The 18,179-nt window shown below is 47.3% G+C and overlaps 3 non-coding genes across 3 annotated transcripts; 1 reads left to right on the forward strand and 2 right to left on the reverse strand.

The window, feature by feature from the left end:
• Positions 1 to 14: 14 nt before the first annotated feature.
• Positions 15 to 86, reverse strand: TRNAC-ACA (transfer RNA cysteine (anticodon ACA)). The gene has a single exon. It is a non-coding gene; the product is annotated as a tRNA-Cys (tRNA).
• A 9,077-nt stretch (positions 87 to 9,163) lies between these two features.
• On the forward strand, positions 9,164 to 9,245 carry TRNAS-GCU (transfer RNA serine (anticodon GCU)). The gene has a single exon. It is a non-coding gene; the product is annotated as a tRNA-Ser (tRNA).
• Positions 9,246 to 14,594: 5,349 nt separating this feature from the next.
• On the reverse strand, positions 14,595 to 14,667 carry TRNAA-AGC (transfer RNA alanine (anticodon AGC)). Its single transcript has one exon. It is a non-coding gene; the product is annotated as a tRNA-Ala (tRNA).
• Positions 14,668 to 18,179: the final 3,512 nt, after the last annotated feature.

Below are 18,179 nucleotides of genomic sequence, written 5' to 3' on the forward strand. Positions count from 1 at the left end.
AAAAAGCGCTTATAAGAGGGCACTTGAATTTGAACCACAGACCACTTGATTTGTAGTCAAAAACTCTACCACTGAGCTATACCCCCACAACAACAGTGGGCTATAGTCATGATCTGCAGGACTTTCATAGAATCAAAGAATATCAGGGTTGGAAGGGACCTCAGGAGGTCATCTAGTCCAACCCCCTGCTCAAAGCAGGACCGATCCCCACTTTGAAGGACAAACCCTGCTTCAGCGAGCTCCTTTTCTACTCCCAGACCACAGGTGGTTTTAATAATGGGGTTTGATTTAACTTCATAAATGTGGTAAACACCACAACTTGCACACCCAATGACATAGCTTCTCCCACTGACATTGCTCCCACCTCCTGGGGAAGTGAATTAACTACACTGACAGGAAAACTCTCTCCCATGGTAAGGAAAAGTTAGCACATGTGACTCCATTTTGGTTTGGGGCCCACCATTGTCTAAAAGCAAGCACATCGTGCACGAGGAGGAGTGTTCCTTAGATACTGCATTCCTGTGAAAATCCTCCTCCTTGTCTCCAGCCTGTCTTGACTCCCGGTATCTATTCTTTGTCTGTCCCCAACTCCCTATCTCCTGGCCTTTGATGTGAGGCCTCCCATCCTGATAATAAAAGTTACTGATGCATGGCTTTGGGACCATGCTGTGTAATTAACATACTAGTTTAGCGGGAGGAATGCACCAAGCAGGGATAGGTGGTAGATAAGAAAAGGGTTTGCTTATTGGCTAAGGTTTCCAATGCACGAGGGCAACATGCTTTGCTAAAAAGTATATAACCTTTGTACAATCTGTATTCGGGGTCCCCTCCAGGCACCACGCTCGAGCGTAATAAACTTGGTGTTTTTTGGGAACTCTGCAGTTGTGGACTCAGCCAGGATTCAAACTGTGCGTGTCCTATCAGGTGTAATTCGTAGCAGTTGTGTGTGTGTACTATCAGGTGTAATTCGTAACACCCATCAGCACAGAGCAGTGGTTTTCAAACTGTGGGACAAGATCCCAAGGTGGGTCGTGACCCTGTTTTAATGGGGTCACCAGGGCTGGCATTAGACTTGTTGGGGCTTGGGTCTGAAGCCAAAAGTCTGATTACCCGCCACCCAGGGCTGAAGCCCTCAAGCTTTGCTTTTGCCCTCCCCCAAGTGGGGCAGGGCTTGGGCTTCAGCTTTAGCTCCCCCCGGCCCAGTGTGGAGGGACTTGGTGTTTGGTCCCCCTTCCCGGGATTATGAAATAAGTTTCTTTGGAAGCGGGGGGGTTGCACTGAAATGAAGTTTGAGAAACCCTGGCACAGAGCATCTTCATTACCCAGCTGCAGCAGTGTAGACTCAATGTTTGAAATGTAGACTTGTCCTTGGCCTGAGAGGAAGACTAGACTTGGCTCCCTGGGTGCTCAGGCACTGAAGGTACAGCCATGAAGACACCACACACCAGCCTTCCCTAGTTGGCAAGAACCAAACCTCCATAGAAAGACCCCCATGCTTGCCTAGGCCAGGTCCCGAAGCACTCAGTCACAACCATTTAATACAGGAGCTTTTCTACACTGTGGTTCTGTTCTCATTGAAAGGTCATTTCCAATTGTTTGCTGAGACCAGCTTACCCAGCACACTCGCCGCTGTGCAGTTCTGTAAGTGTGGCCATGGCTGAACAGCGAGAATTTCTGCCCATTTCCCTACTGGCTGGAGCATGGTTAGAGTGTGTTTGTGGTTAATGATTTTGCTGTAGATTGTTCAGTCCCTGCTTTGACAATTCAGACCGTCCCTTTTCCTGTTGTATCTCCAATAGCAGGGGCGGGTTTTCTTTGGGTCACTGAGATTTTTTGGGGAGTTCTTTTCTTTCCTCAGCCTGGAGTAAACCTAGCTTTTTATTTCATCGGTCATGTTTCATGGAATAACAGCAGCAGCATGAAGAAAGAGGAGAGGGAATATCTCACTGTCAGGGCTGAAGGTGGCCACGTCCTCTCTGTCCGACAGTTGCCATTGCAGGAGAGAAGGTTTCAATGCAATTGAATGCCCTCGCTCAGACTAGAGACACAGAAAGGTTTGGTGTTCATGGATCTGTGCAAAGGAAATTGTGTCTCTGGGTGAAACTGAGGAGGGAAGTGAAATGGCCACGTGGTGATGCAATGCCCTACGGCATGACTGGAGTGGACTCACCTGGGATTGACATGACATTTCTTTCTGTCAAGTAGTGGGAAATGTGACATTAATTCAGATGCAGAATTGAGGCTTCTTTCGCTCCTTGTAAAAACTTGAACTTGATTTCCCAGAAGGGAGAGAGGGAAAGCCTGGAGCTGTCTTTAATCCCAGTCTGAAATACAAGGGAGAATTCTGGAATTGAAGGAATGGGAAAAAATGGAGAGGAAAGAGAGAGCGAAAACACCTCTTTTCTCTTCTTCCCCCTCCCAGCAAGAAATGTTATCAATGGGGAAACTCCTCCCCAGGACCAGCCTTAGGGAAAATGGCACCCTGGGCAAAACTTGTACTTTGGCACACCCATTGCCCCAGGCCCCTGTGGGCTCCCCACTCCCCCTTTGCCCCTAGTTCCTGCACTCCCAACCCTTGCACCTCCTTCACCCCTAACCCCTGCCCCCTCCTGTGCCCTAACCCCTACACTGTGTCCCCTTTGCCCTTAACTCCCATACTCCCCTCCTGCACCCCTAATTGCTGTACCCCTCCTGCACCCATGTGGGGAAACTGACCTGTGTGCATGGGGCAGCTGGCATTGGTGCCTTCTTCTCTCTGGAATGCTGCTCTTCCGGGCACCCCTGGGGGCTGCGGGGTTCAGGGGGATGAGGAATGATTTCAGAGCTCCCTGCATCCAGGTCACTTTCCTCCCCTGGGCTGTATAAGGGGAGGGCAGAGAGAAGGAGCTTCTGATGCTCGCCTCTGAGCACAGCCCAGGTGGGGAAAGTGACCAGGATGCATGGAACACTTCGTGTTGCTCCTCGCTCCCCTGCAACCCTGTATGGGGCCATGGAGGAACATTGTGGGAGGGGTTGAGCTGGGAAGAAGCAGGGAGAAATCTGGGAGTCCCCCCCAGGAAGCAGTTTCTGACAGTACACTGGCAGCGTGCACCTTTGCACTGCTGCATGGTGCCCCTTTGATGACCGGGTGGCCTGGGTGCCTGCCTGGGTGGCCCACCCCGAAGGCCAGCACAAACAGCAAAGGACACAGAGATACTGGCAACACACTGAGCAGTGGTAGCCTGGGTGTCATGTAATGCAGGCTCAGGGAAGCTAAGCCTCCTCAAAGATGTGTTGCCAAGGGGGCAGTGGTGGGTTTCCACATGGGCCAATGGGGCTCATGATTAGGGCCCCTGGCCAAATTAGGCCCCCTGGAAAAGTCTCCCCTATGTCGGCCACAGGGCTGGAGGTGCTCTAACCCCCTGCTATGGCCGAGGGACTGCAGCCGGGGCACAGAGCTTCTCTGGTCTCAGGGCCACGGGGGGGTTAAGGAGCGAGCAAGGTGGGGCAGTGGGGGAAGGGGTGGAACAGAGATGATGTAGTTGATGGGGCCATGGGTGGAAGGCGTGAAGAGGGTGGGGCTGCAGGCAGAAGGAGGGGCAGGGCCATGGTTCCAGTGCCGGGGTCCCTGCACTTCTTCTACCTTTCCCTGGGCTTTGGCATCACTAGTCTCTGCTTAGTGAGTTGGGTCAGTGGTCCCCAAAATGTGGGGTATGCCTCCTAGGGAGGCACAGAGCCAGCCCCCACGGAGGGCAGGGAGGGAGCACCACTCAGTTCCACTCTGCCCCTGCTCTTCAGATTCGCAATGTGACAGAGAGACTGCCGAGACTCATCAAGCCTTCGGATCGCTACCCCTTCCTGCTTCTCCATGTGGGCACCAATGATACTGCCAAGAATGACCTTGAGCAGATCACTGTGGATTACATGGCTCTGGAAAGAAGGATAAAGGAGTTTGAGGTGCAAGTGGTCTTCTCGTCCATCCTGCTCATGGAAGGAAAAGCCGGGGTAGGGTTCGTCGAATAGTGGAAGTCAACGAATGGCTATGCAGGTGGTGTCGGAGAGAAGGCTTTGGATTCTTGGACCATGGGATGGTGTTCCATGAAGGAGGAGTGCTGGGCAGAGACGGGCTCCACCTAACGAAGAGAGGGAAGAGCATCTTTGCGAGCAGGCTGGCTAACCTAGTGAGGAGGGCTTTAAACTAGGTTCACCGGGGGAAGGAGACCAAAGCCCTGAGGTAAGTGGGCAAGTGGGATACCAGGAGGAAGTACAGGCAGGAATGTCTGTGAGGGGAGGGCTCCTACCTCATACTGAGAATGAGGGGCGATCAGCAGGTTATCTCATGTGCCTATATACAAATGCACAAAGCCTTGGAAACAAGCAGGGAGAACTGGAGGTCCTGGTGATGTCAAGGAATTATGACGTGATTGGAATAACAGAGATTGGTGGGATAACTCACAAGACGGGAGTACTGTCATGGATGGTTATAAACTGTTCAGGAAGGACAGGCAGGGCAGAAAAGGTGGGGGAGTACCACTGTATGTAAGGGAGTAGTATGACTGCTCAGAGCTCCGGTACGAAACTGCAGAAAAACCTGAGTGTCTCTGGATTAAGTTTAGAAGTGTGAGCAACAAGGGTGATGTCGTGGTGGGAGTCTGCTATAGACCACCGGACCAGGGGGATGAGGTGGACGAGACTTTCTTCCAGCAATTCGCAGAAGCTACTAGATCTCACGCCCTAGTTCTCATGGGCGACTTTTATCATTCTGAGATCTGCTGGGAGAGAACTACAGCGGTGTACAGATAATCCAGGAATTTTTTGGAAAGCGTAGGGGACAATGTCCTGGTGCAAGTGCTGGAGGAGCCAACTGGGGGCGGGGGAGCTTTTCTTGACCTGCTGCCAACAAACCGGTAAGAATCATAGAATCATAGAATATCAGGGTTGGAAGGGACCCCTGAAGGTCATCTAGTCCAACCCCCTGCTCGAAGCAGGACCAATTCCCAGTTAAATCATCCCAGCCAGGGCTTTGTCAAGCCTGACCTTAAAAACCTCTAAGGAAGGAGATTCTACCACCTCCCTAGGTAACGCATTCCAGTGTTTCACCACCCTCTTAGTGAAAAAGTTTTTCCTAATATCCAATCTAAGCCTCCCCCACTGCAACTTGAGGCCATTACTCCTCGTTCTGTCATCTGCTACCATTGAGAACAGTCTAGAGCCATCCTCTTTGGAACCCCCTTTCAGGTAGTTGAAAGCAGCTATCAAATCCCCCCTCATTCGTCTCTTCTGCAGGCTAAACAATCCCAGCTCCCTCAGCCTCTCCTCATAAGTCATGTGTTCTAGACCCTTAATCATTTTTGTTGCCCTTCGCTGGACTCTCTCCAATTTATCCACATCCTTCTTGTAGTGTGGGGCCCAAAACTGGACACAGTACTCTAGATGAGGCCTCACCAATGTCGAATAGAGGGGAACAATCACGTCCCTCGATCTGCTCGCTATGCCCCTACTTATACGTCCCAAAATGCCATTGGCCTTCTTGGCAACAAGGGCACACTGCTGACTCATATCCAGCTTCTCGTCCACTGTCACCCCTAGGTCCTTTTCCGCAGAACTGCTGCCTAGCCATTCGGTCCCTAGTCTGCAGCGGTGCATTGGATTCTTCCATCCTAAGTGCAGGACCCTGCACTTATCGTTATTGAACCTCATGAGATTTGTTTGGCCCAATCCTCCAATTTGTCTAGGTCCTTCTGTATCCTATCCCTCCCCTCCAGCGTATCTACCACTCCTCCTAGTTTAGTATCATCCGCAAATTTGCTGAGAGTGCAATCCACACCATCCTCCAGATCATTTATGAAGATATTGAACATAACCGGCCCCAGGACCGACCCTTGGGGCACTCCACTTGATACCGCCTGCCAACTAGACATGGAGCCATTGATCACTACCCGTTGAGCCCGACAATCTAGCCAGCTTTCTACCCACCTTATAGTGCATTTATCCAGCCCATACTTCTTTAAGTTGCTGACAAGAAGACTGTGGGAGACCATGTCTAAAGCTTTCTAAAGTCAAGAAACAATACATCCACTGCTTTCCCTTCATCCACAGAACCAGTTATCTCATCATAGAAGGCTATTAGATTAGTCAAGCATGACCTTCCCTTGGTGAATGCATTCTGACTGTTTCTGATCACTTTCCTCTCGTGTAAGTGCTTCAGGATAGATTCCTTGAGGACCTACTACATGATTTTTCCAGGGACTGAGGTGAGGCTGACTGGCCTGTAGTTCCCAGGATCCTCCTTCTTCCCTTTTTTAAAGATTGGCACTACATTAGCCTTTTTCCAGTCTTCCGGGACTTAGTAGGGGAAGGAAATGTGGATGGGAATCTGGGAGGCAGTGACCATGAGTTGGTTGAGTTCAGGATCCTGACACAGGGAAGAAAGGTAAGCAGCAGAATATGGACCCTGGACTTCAGGAAAGCAGACTTCGACTCCCTCAGGGAACTGATGGGTAGGATCCCCTGGGGGAATAACATGAAGGGGAAAGGAGTCCAGGAGAGCTGGCTGTATTTCAAGGAATCCCTATTGAGGTTATAGGGACAAACCATCCCGATGTGTTGAAAGAATAGTCAATATGACAGGCGACCAGCTTGGCTTAACGGTGAAATCCTTGGGGATCTTAAACATAAAAAAGAAGTTTACAAGAAGTGAAAGATTGGACAGATGACCAGGGAAGAATATAAAAATATTGCTCGGGCATGTAGGAATGAAATCAGGAGGGCCAAATCACAGCTGGAGCTGCAGCTAGCAAGAGATGTTAAGAGTAACAAGAAGGGTTTCTTCAGGTATATTGGCAACAAGAAGAAAGCCAAGGAAAGTGTGGGCCCCTTACTGAATGAGGGAGGCAAGCTAGTGACAGAGGATGTGGAAAAAGCTAATGTACTCAATGCTTTCTTTGCCTCTGTCTTCACGAACAAGGTCAGCTCCCAGACCTCTGCACTGGGCAACACAGCATGGGGAGTAGGTGGCCAGCCCTCTGTGGAGAAAGAGGTGGTTTGGGACTATTTAGAAAAGCTGGACGTGCACAAGTCCTTGGGGCTGGATGCTGTGCATCCGAGAGTGATAAAGGAATTGGCAGCTGTGATTGCGGAACCATTGGCCATTATCTTTGAAAACTCGTGGCGAACGGGGGAAGTCCCGGATGACTGGAAAAAGGTTAATGTAGTGCCAATCTTTAAAAAAGGGAAGAAGGAGGATCCTGGGAACTACAGGTCAGTCCGCCTCACCTCAGTCCCTGGAAAAATCATGAAGTAGGTCCTCAAGGAATCTATCCTGAAGCACTTACACGAGAGGAAAGTGATCAGAAACAGTCAGAATGCATTCACCAAGGGAAGGTCATGCTTGAGTAATCTAACCGCCTTCTATGATGAGATAACTGGTTCTGTGGATGAAGGGAAAGCAGTGGATGTATTGTTTCTTGACTTTAGCAAAGCTTTTGACACGGTCTCCCACAGTCTTCTTGTCAGCAAGTGAAAGAAGTATGGGCTGGATAAATGCACTATAAGGTGGGTAGAAAGTTGGCTAGATTGTCGGGCTCAATGGGTAGTGACCAATGCTCCATGTGTAGTTGGCAGCTGGTATCCAGTGGAGTGCCCCAAGGGTCGGTCCTGGGGCCGGTTTTGTTCAATATCTTCATAAATGATCTGGAGGATGGTGTGGATTGCACTCTCAGCAAATTTGCGGATGATACTAAACTAGGAGGAGTGGTGGCAGGTAGGGATAGGATACAGAGGGACCTAGACAAATTGGAGGATTGGGCCAAAGAAATCTGATGAGGTTCAACAAGGATAAGTGCAGGGTCCTGCACTTAGGACGGAAGAATCCAATGCACCGCTACAGACTAGGGGCCGAATGGCTAGGCAGCAGTTCTGCGGAAAAGGACCTAGGGGTGACAGTGGACGAGAAGCTGGATGTGCGTCATCAGTGTGCCCTTGTTGCCAAGAAGGCCAATGGCATTTTGGGATGTATAAGTAGGGGCATAGGCAACAGATGGAGGGACGTGATCGTTCCCCTCTATTCGACATTGGTGAGGTCTCTTCTAGAGTAGTGTGTCCAGTTTTGGGCCCCACACTACAAGAAGGATGTGGATATATTGGAGAGAGTCCAATGAAGGGCAACAAAAATGATTAGGGGTCTGGAACACATGAGTTATGAGGAGAGGCTGAGGGAACTGGGATTGTTTAGCCTGCAGAAGAGGAGAATGAGGGGGGATTTGATAGCTGCTTTCAACTACCTGAGAGGTGGTTCCAAAGAGGATGCTTCTAGACTATTCTCAGTGGTAGAAGAGGACAGGACAAGGAGTAATGATCTCAGGTTGCAGTGGGGGAGGTTTAGGTGGATATTACGAAAAACTTTTTCACTCGGAGGGTGGTGAAACACTGGAATGCGTTACCTAGGGAGGTGGTAGAATCTGCTTCCTTACAAGTTTTTAAGGTCAGGCTTGACAAAGCCCTGACTGGGATGATTTAATTGGGGATTGGTCCTGCTTTGAACAGGGGGTTGGACTAGATGACCTCCTGAGGTCCCTTCCAACCCTGATATTCTATTATTCTCTTATTCTATTCCCCAACCCCACCCTCAGCCTGGGCCCCTGGCTTCTGTCTCAGCCTCATCCCCCTTACCCCAGTCCGAACCCCTTTTCCCAGGAAACAAGAGCCCCACTCCCAGCCCTGGTTCTCGACTTCAGATTCCGAGGGGCCGCAGACACGGATAAGAGGGCACAAGTTTGGGGACAACTGGTTTAGGTGAAGTCCTCAATCACTTCTATGCAGTCCAATAAAAGGTATTCCTCACCCACCTAGCCCCTCAATCAGGATGGACTATGTATGTTCTGCTGCCCTTCACTCATACAGGAAGGATAATAACATTTCATTTCACTGAATGCTAAAGTGATTTGTAACCTGACACCAGCCAAAACGGGTCATTCTGGCAAAGTGGCTGCATCACGCTGTGTACCTAGGCAGAGTAGGAGTGTCTATGCAAAAGGTCTGTTCCTGAAGTCTTTCCCCCCAGCTCCTCACTAGATGTGAGGGGGAGCTCATTCAGACGCTGCTTACGCTTAGTATTTAAAAACTCCTTATTGGCCCTATCTCTGCTGGCCTTAGATTTCTCCTCGTGCCCTTTTCTGACAGCTCAGATGAGGTGGCCGAGTGGTTAAGGTGATAGACTGCTAATCCATTGTACTCTGCACGCATGGGTTCGAATCCCATCCTCATTGAAGGCGTTCAGTCTTCTCTCTTCCTTTACAAACAACCATATCCCCCTTTGATACAATGACAGACCAAACCGTAGTGCTTCCTGCAAACAAAAACCTTCTGAGGAACTCAGATCCCCCGCTTTAAATGAAATGTGGTGCTGAAAGAATTGTCTAGCTCTCTATATGTTATCTCAAAAGGTAACATCCTCATAATCTCCCCCAAACACCCTGGGACCTCCCCAAATTATTAAAATGCCCCCGTCCACAGTTAAGCCATGACAGTGACCCACAGCTAGAGTGTCCAGGCCAAGCTGTTCTGAAGGAGGCAACTCAAACATTTTCTCTCTGCTTCCCTTGGCAAGGTCTGATTGGGAAAACAAAATCCCCCAAATTGAAAATTTTCTTCTGAAAAACCAATATTAGTGTGTTTGGGGACTTTGATTTGAATGAATTATTATTATTTTCTTCTGATCTCTGAATTATTTCAGTTCAGTCTTTGTCCTCCTGATGTGTTTCCAGGTGTTGAGTTGTGGGGGAGCAAGGCCAAGTCATGATGTCTCTTCCCCTCTTTCATAGTTTCTTCCAATTTTCTAGAAAGCTCCTTTGCTAGGTTGTGAGTCAAGCAGTCTCCATTGTCTCTGTGCTATCTTGGAGAAGTCTGCATTATACACAGTTCCTGGGATAGACCTTGGGAGTGTGGATACCTTTAATGGGCCAGCAGCGAGCATAGCTTTTCCATTGTCGCACCTGAAAGGTGGTGGGCATTTCCCAACATCGGAACATATTTCAATAACGCACCCAGAGTAAAACTTCATCACTTCCCAGACAAGGCTAGAACACACAATCCAACCCGGTTTTAACGTTCAACAGATCACAACTTTTACAATGATACCTCACAAGACACATGCTGTACAAACAATATCATCATTATATGACAGTGGTAACTATGGGGCTTCCTCCTGACACAATTGTTGTCCTCTACGTGAGAAACGGCCTCATTTCTATCGTTTCTATGATTCTATGATTTAAACTCTCCAGTAACATTACAAAACCAACTGCTTAGCATTTTATGGTAGAAATTGGAGGGAATTCAAAGATCTTCCAAAGCTGTGCATTCAGGCCACCTAGTTGGGTAAATTCCATGCTCCTTGTCCAGAAGAGTCTTGACATGGCTTGAGGGGACGCAGGCTTAGCTGTTCAATATACAGGTGGAGGGAGAAGGGCGCATTACATTGACAATGTAGACCTGAGACTCATAATCGGTGGCTTTGAGTCATAAGTGGGTGCCCTACCTACTCTGGTTGTGTGCTCTGAGAGTCATCTCCTTCTTTTGGGCCACTGGGAGCATGGGGATTGCACACCAGCTGCAAGCCCTTCTGTCCTCTCCTTGTCCTGCTCGGCTACCCCAGACTCTTTCCCACAAATGGTTTCATCAGATGCTGGAGGGTTCTAAGCACCTACAGGTTTCCCTCACCTACCTCGTGAGGCAAACTGTGATTCCCTTCTCTGACATTCCTGGGGCCACATATTCTTTGAGAAGCTTCTCCGCAGGAGGTCTGATGTCCTGCAAAAATGTGTGTGTGGCTTGGGGGGAACCTACTTGTCTACCCCCTCTCTGGGAGCTGAGAAGCTTTTTCTGACTTTCTCTCACTATGTGAGTCAAAGAGCATCTCCCCATGGTGGGAGAACACTAAATTCCACCCTCCCATGCTTGTTTCTCTGACCAGCTGGTAAATCAACCCCAGCTCTCTGATGTAGAAACCAGCATCTAACCAGCCTTGTAATAGCTCCTGCTTGCTAGCTGGAGTGTGAAGGAATGAAGACAGAAGGCAAATGTCAGAAAAGGAATCTCAACTCACACTGTGACTGTGCCTTTTGAAGAAGTGCTACAGACAGCCTGGCTAGCTCAGTTGGTAGAACATGAGACTCTTAGTCTCAGGGTCATGGGTTTGAGCCCCTTGTTGGGTGCTTGATCTTACTACCTTAAGAGTACTTTTTTGTTTATATGGTGAGCCCAAAATGAAATGCACTTTCTTGCCTCTCAACAATCTTATGCAGGAAATGTCTCTTCCTCTTAGCTTAGATAGCACAGGAAGAGAGAACAAACTGACATTTCCACATATTCAAGGGATACCATCATAGGACCTAACCATATCAGCCACACAATCAGGGACTTGTTCACTTGCACATCTACCAACATGGTCATAGAATATCAGGGTTGGAAGGGACCTCAGGGAGGTCATCTAGCCCAACCCCCTGCTCAAAGCAGGACCAATCCCCAATTTTGGCCCCAGATCCCTAAATGGCCCCCTCAAGAAGTGAACTCACAACCCTGGGTTTAGCAGGCCAATGCTCAAACCCTGACTTATCCCTCCACCTGAGAGATACCATCATGTGCCAGCAATGCCCCTCTGCCATGTACATTGGACAAACCAGACAGTCTCGATGCAAAAGAGTAAATGGACACAAATCAGACATCAAAAATTGTAACATTAAAAAACCAGGAGGAGAGCACTTCAATCTCCCAGGACGCTCAATAACAGACTTAAAAGTGGCCATTTTTACCAAAAAACCCTTCAAAAACAGAGTTCAATGAGAAACTGCAGAACTGGAATTAATTTGCAAACTTTACATCATCAACTTAGGCCTGAATAAAGACTGGGAGTGGCCAAGTCACTACAAAAGATAATTTTCCCTCTGTTGATACTCACACCTCCTTGTCAACCATTGGAAATGGGCCACATCCACCCTAACTGAATTGGACTCGTTAGCATTGACCCCCCTCCACACACACTCTGTAAGTAACTCCCATCTTTTCATGTGCTGTGTATTTATATCTGCCTACGGTATTTTCCACTCCATACATCTGATGAAGTGGGTTATAGCCCACAAAATTTTATGCCCAAATAAATTTGCTAGTCTTTAAGGTGCCACAAGGACTCCTTGTTGTTTTTAAAAATATTAAGGGTGCAGTAAGGAAATTAGTATCTCAGAGCTTGTGGTAACATCGTTTGAAGAAGAACAAGAGGTTGATGTGAAAAAGGGCTAAGGAAATAATGGTATTTCAAAAGGAAAAAGTGGTGTTGTGTGTGTTGAAAGGCTGGCTTAGAAATTTCCAATTGTTGTTTTCTGATCCATCCCACCCTTCAGCAGCTAGACTTCAGGAATGGAAGAGGCTACTGATCCTTCTCTCCAGCTGCTTAATTCTGAAGACTAGTCTATGGAGCTGGGTGAATAGTTTTTGGATGAATATTTTATTTACTGAAATATTTTGGTGGACCAAAAATGATTTTTTAAAATTTTGTTTCACCAAGAAAACTGAAAAAAATTAATCTTGGGTCAACCTGGCTGATTATTAATTAGTATTATTATTATATAGGTTACGCTAGCTAGCAAGCAAGGAAATAAATGATTTGCACAGCTCTACTTGTATGAAAGGTCCACAATCGGAACATGCCTAGGCTCTGTTCTGAGGCCGTTTGAGTTTCACGTAGTATCCAAAACCCATCTGAGCATGATGAAGTACCAGTTGAGGGAACAACAAGTGAAGATATGTGTTGAAAAGCTTCATTTCCTGGCTGGAAATCAAACTCAGGTCTTGGTGGTGCAAGCACTGAAATTTAACCACTAGATTAGACCACCAAGGAGGGTGGTTTTTTATCACCTGTACTAGGCTTTCGCCGACTACTCTGACTAATTTTGGTACCTGGTCTGTTCTCAATTTCCCTGAGGGGACAAGAACAGAGGGTGAAGGATCCACTGTGCTCAGGGTCACAAACTGAGCCTAACCAAAGGCATTGACACAAACTCAAATGATCCTTCAGCTTCCTCCACCAGGATCACAAGAACAACACAAACAAACCCCAAGAAGTACACTCCTTGTCTGTTTCATTTAGGCCCATCGCAACCCTCTCTGCTTCTTCTTCCTCCTACCTCGAGGCTCTTCCAGGAAAACACATGGAGCCAATCCTAACTCTATCCTAGAAGCCCAGGGAGGGGTTTTGATAGCACCTCACATGAGCTGATAGGAGGTTCCGTGTAATGGGGCCCTTAGCTTTGCCTGCTCCCTAGCCTTGCTCTCTCAAGGCTCTTAGGCAGGAATTGTCTCCTCCTGTCTCTGAGCTTTAGTGGAACAGAAAGAGATGACAAATTGACATTGCCATCATCCTCCGAGAGTGAGAGAGAATTTTCTCCTCTTCTATTCTAGCCTAGCTAAGAGAGGGAAACATAACCCTTCAGGGGCTCACTGTCCCCTTCAGCGATCTGTAGCTTCTCTACTTCTTCCTACATTGGTGCCAGCTCTGCATTGGGCATATAAGTACTTCCGTGTTAGATCCTTCCCAGCCCTCTTTATTGTCACAGAGACTGTTTCAGGCTGCGGATGGAGTCAGCTCTCTGTCTATCGACTGGGTCACACTGTATCCATTCCTTGTATATTTCTGTAACTCCTCGTTACTGCATTTGTGATGATTTATAAAAACCGGACAGAGAGTAAAATGAGATTGCATTAAAACTTTAAAAAAAAAAAAAAAAAAAAAGTCCTGTCCTCAATGTATAATATTGGAAATTGTTTTGTTTTCTGTTTCTTTTATATCAATTTACTGTGCTAAAAAAATCAAGGGAACAGGAAGGAAATTTGTAGCTCAGAGCTTGTGTTAACATGGTTTGAAGATGAGCAAGTTGTTGAGTGTTAAAAAATATTATGGGAAAAATATTATTTAGAAAGGGAAAACTGATGTTGTATACCCAGCAGCTGTGAAGTTATCCTTATATCGATTCATGTTAATGGCTTGGAGCCAATCCCCCACAGAAACAATGGCTGAGAATTCTGGAGAACTCGGATCCAACAGGGCAGTGTTTGGTCTAGGAACAGAAAATACATGGGCAGATAACAGATATTAGCTGGATTACAGAACAAAGTTTAAGCTCCACAATGATTACGCTGTGACTACGCTAGCGATTTCCAATTATTATGTTCTGAGTCCTCACACCACAACCCTGCCTAGCCAGGAAAGGAGGGGAAATGTGATCATCAGGAAATAGATTTTTCTGACATGGAAAGGGTACATGAGGCTGTTTGTGCCTAGCTCAAAATCAACAAAAGCGAGGGGGAATACTGCTGGCTGGGAGGTAACTAGGCCGGACAAAGGGTTGGGATTCTTCTATGCTCAGGTTTGATATGTAGCTGGCAATCTCCCAAATGATGGTCTATTCCGTCCCTCAAAATGTAGGCTAACGTTCTCCTTTGGAACTTCAAGTTTCATGAAAGGAAAAAAACAACGAGGAAGAAAGCATAGAAGCTATGGATGTATTTGAGAAAGGAGTTGGATGGAAAGAAGACAACAGGAGCCACAAGAGAGAAAGCAGCACTGTTTCTGCCTGGTTTGGAACCAGGGACCTTTTGCGCGCTAGGCAAATGTGATAACCACTACACTACAGAAACCGGTTACTGTCACTTTTGGGGCCCTTTTTGAAGGCTCTCTCAGTAGCCACTACATCAGCTGGTGTCACTTTGAAGAACAGGGAAGCAAACGGCACCAAGAACTTCTGTTTTAACTCAAACAATCCTCACAAATGCTGCAAGGGCACCTCCAATTTGCGCATCTCACAATGACACAAAACACAGACAAATCTCACAACCAACAAAGCTCACATCCACTCTACTTTTTCATGGACGTTTCCCTGACAGCTTCCAGTGACAACCATACAAAACACTGAAATGCAGAATAATAAAGATGAGTGAGAGAAACCTGCAGGTCCTTGGGTCACTACAGTTTCTGATTGAAGTATCTGTGGGAAAGGGCTCGCCTTACTGAGGAGGACAAGTAGGTGGAAGATGGACATACAGATGCTGTACAAACACCATGATCCCATAACCAATGCGCTGGGAAATCAGAACTTTGGCTGATTCCTGCTTCAACAAAGTTGACAAACGGGGCAGCCAAAGCTGAGAAACCTGTTACAATGAATCAGGGGGAAAAGCAGATCTAGTTCTATAAAAGGGCATAGAACCTGGGCTTCAAGGTACAGAGTTTTCCAGCAGCATGAAGAAGGATGGGGAGTTGGGGTGGGGGGAAGGGCCAGTTTTCCCATCACTTCACACTTTTTACATCCAAACATCATGACTTTATGAATGAACAGAATGGGGTGGGGGGAGGTATTTTTTCATGCTTTTTGTGTTTTTAAAAAGATCTTCTACACTTTCCACAGTATGCATCCGATGAATGAGGGAGGCAACCTAGTGACAGAGGATGTGGAAAAAGCAAATGTACTCAATTCTTTTTTTGCCTCTGTCTTCACTAACAAGGTCAGCTCCCAGACTGCTGCGCTGGGCATAACAAAATGGGGAAGAGATGGCCAGCCCTCTGTGGAGATAGAGGTGGTTAGGGACTATTTAGAAAAGCTGGACGTGCACAAGTCCATGGGGCCAGACAAGTTGCATCCGAGAGTGCTAAAGGAATTGGCAGCTGTGATTGCAGAGCCATTGGCCATTATCTTTGAAAACTCGTGGCGAACCGGGGAAGTCCCGGTTGACTTGAAAAAATCTAATGTAGTGCCAATCTTTCAAAAAGGGAAGAAGGAGGATCCTGGGAACGACAGGCCAGTCAGCCTCACCTCAGTCCCTGGAAAAATCATGGAGCAGGTCCTCAAAGAATAAATCCTGATGCACTTGCATGAGAGGAAAGTGATCAGGAACAGACAGCATGTATTCACCAAGGGAAGGTCATGCCTGACTAATCTAATCGCCTTTTATGATGAGATAACTGGTTCTGTGGATGAAGGGAAAGCAGTGGATGTATAGTTTCTTGACTTTAGCAAAGCTTTTGACACGGTCTCCCACAGTATTCTTGCTAGCAAGTTAAAGAAGTATGGGCTGGATGAATGCACTATAAGGTGGGTAGAAAGCTGGCTAGATTGTTGGGCTCAACGGATAGTGATCAATGGCTCCATGTCTAGTTGGCAGCCGGTGTCAAGTGGAGTGCCCCAAGGGTCGGTCCTGGGGCCGGTTTTGTTCAATATCTTCATAAATGATCTGGAGGATGGTGTGGATTGCACTCTCAGCAAATTTGCGGATGATAGTAAACTGGGAGGAGTGGTAGATACGCTGGAGGGGAGGGATAGGATACAGAGCGACCTAGACAAATTGGAGGATTGGGCCAAAAGAAATCTGATGAGGTTCAATAAGGATAAGTGCAGGGTCCTGCACTTAGGATGGAAGAATCCAATGCACCGCTACAGACTAGGGACCGAATGGCTAGGCAGCAGTTCTGCGGAAAAGGACCTAGGGGTGACAGTGGATGAGAAGCTGGATATGAGTCATCAGTGTGCCCTTGTTGCCAAGAAGGCCAATGGCATTTTGGGATGTATAAGTAGGGGCATAGCGAGCAGATCGAGGGATGTGATCATTCCCCTCTATTCGACATTGGTGAGGCCTCATCTGGAGTAGTGTGTCCAGTTTTGGGCCCCACACTACAAGAAGGATGTGGATAAATTGGAGAGAGTCCAGCGAAGGGCAACAAAAATGATTAGGGGTCTAGAACACATGAGTCATGAGGAGAGGCTGAGGGAGCTGGGATTGTTTAGCCTGTAGAAGAGAAGAATGAGGGGGGATTTGATAGCTGCTTTCAACTACCTGAAAGGGGGTTCCAAAGAGGATGGCTCTAGATTGTTCTCAACGGTAGCAGATGACAGAACGAGGAGTAATGGTTTCAAGTTGCAGTGGGGGAGGTTTAGATTGGATATTAGGAAAAACTTTTTCACTAAGAGGGTGGTGAAACACTGGAATGCGTTACCTAGGGAGGTGGTAGAATCTCCTTCCTTAGAGGTTTTTAAGGTCAGGCTTGACAAAGCCCTGGCTGGGATGATTTAACTGGGAATTGGTCCTGCTTCGAGCAGGGGGTTGGACTAGATGACCTTCAGGGGTCCCTTCCAACCCTGATATTCTATGATTCTATGATTCTAAGTCAGCTGTAGCTCACGAAAGCTTATGCTCAAATAAATTGGTTAGTCTCTAAGGTGCCACAAGTCCTCCTTTTCTTTTTGCAAATACAGACTAACACGGCTGTTACTCTGAAACCTTTCCCTCCTTTCTGTGCAAAGCGCTGGTATTTTGCACAGTAAAGGTATTTCCTGAGGAGGGAAAGGGAGCTGCATTCACTTAATGAGCAATCACTAGAATATAAGAACAGCCACGCTATGTCAGATCAATGGTCCAGCTAACCAGTATCCTGTCTTCTGACAGTGACCAATGCTAGGTACTTCGGAGGGAATGAACAGAACAGGGACTCATCAAGTGATCCATCCCCTGTTGCCCATTCCCAGCTTCTGGTGACAGATTAAACCCATTAGATGAGGCCTCCATCCCTCACAGAAATCATCTCCCTTCTTCAGGTAAAGGACATCCTGGATCTTTCCTTATCCTTGAAGAGACCAAGGGTTGGAATCTGCTGTATCCAGCCACTTCTGTACAAAGCAGGAATGAACACAAAGAGTTCCTTTAGAAGGAGCTGTCTCCTTCCTTCGCAGGTTAGATTTTTCTATGATTTTTCTTCCTCCCACACTTTTTATCATGCTTGGAGCCTGACTCAGTTCAGAACTGAAATGCTGCCTCTTTGAACACATTCAAGAAAATGTCTGTGCTATGGACAGAAATGGGATTCAGACCCCCTTCTCTACAGGAAGCTATAGCTTGAATACATTGAAATACATTGTGCGACCCTCTGGGTAGGTGGGAAAAGAGAAGCCAGCTCAGCACATGATGAAACTGGAGCCTAATTCCTCCGGGGAGAGGAAGACCTCTTTATTCTCTTTGTCCTAAACAGCCCCCTTCCTTGGATAACCCTTTGCCGGGATCAGAATGGATGGGGAATAGCCGTTTCTGAGGATTAATTTCACATCATATTTGGTGTTGATTCATAGATTTTACTGCCAGACTAGATCACTATATACATCCGG

Source organism: Eretmochelys imbricata, chromosome 28 (assembly GCF_965152235.1).
Source record: "Eretmochelys imbricata isolate rEreImb1 chromosome 28, rEreImb1.hap1, whole genome shotgun sequence".
NCBI classification, from domain to species: domain Eukaryota; kingdom Metazoa; phylum Chordata; order Testudines; family Cheloniidae; genus Eretmochelys; species Eretmochelys imbricata.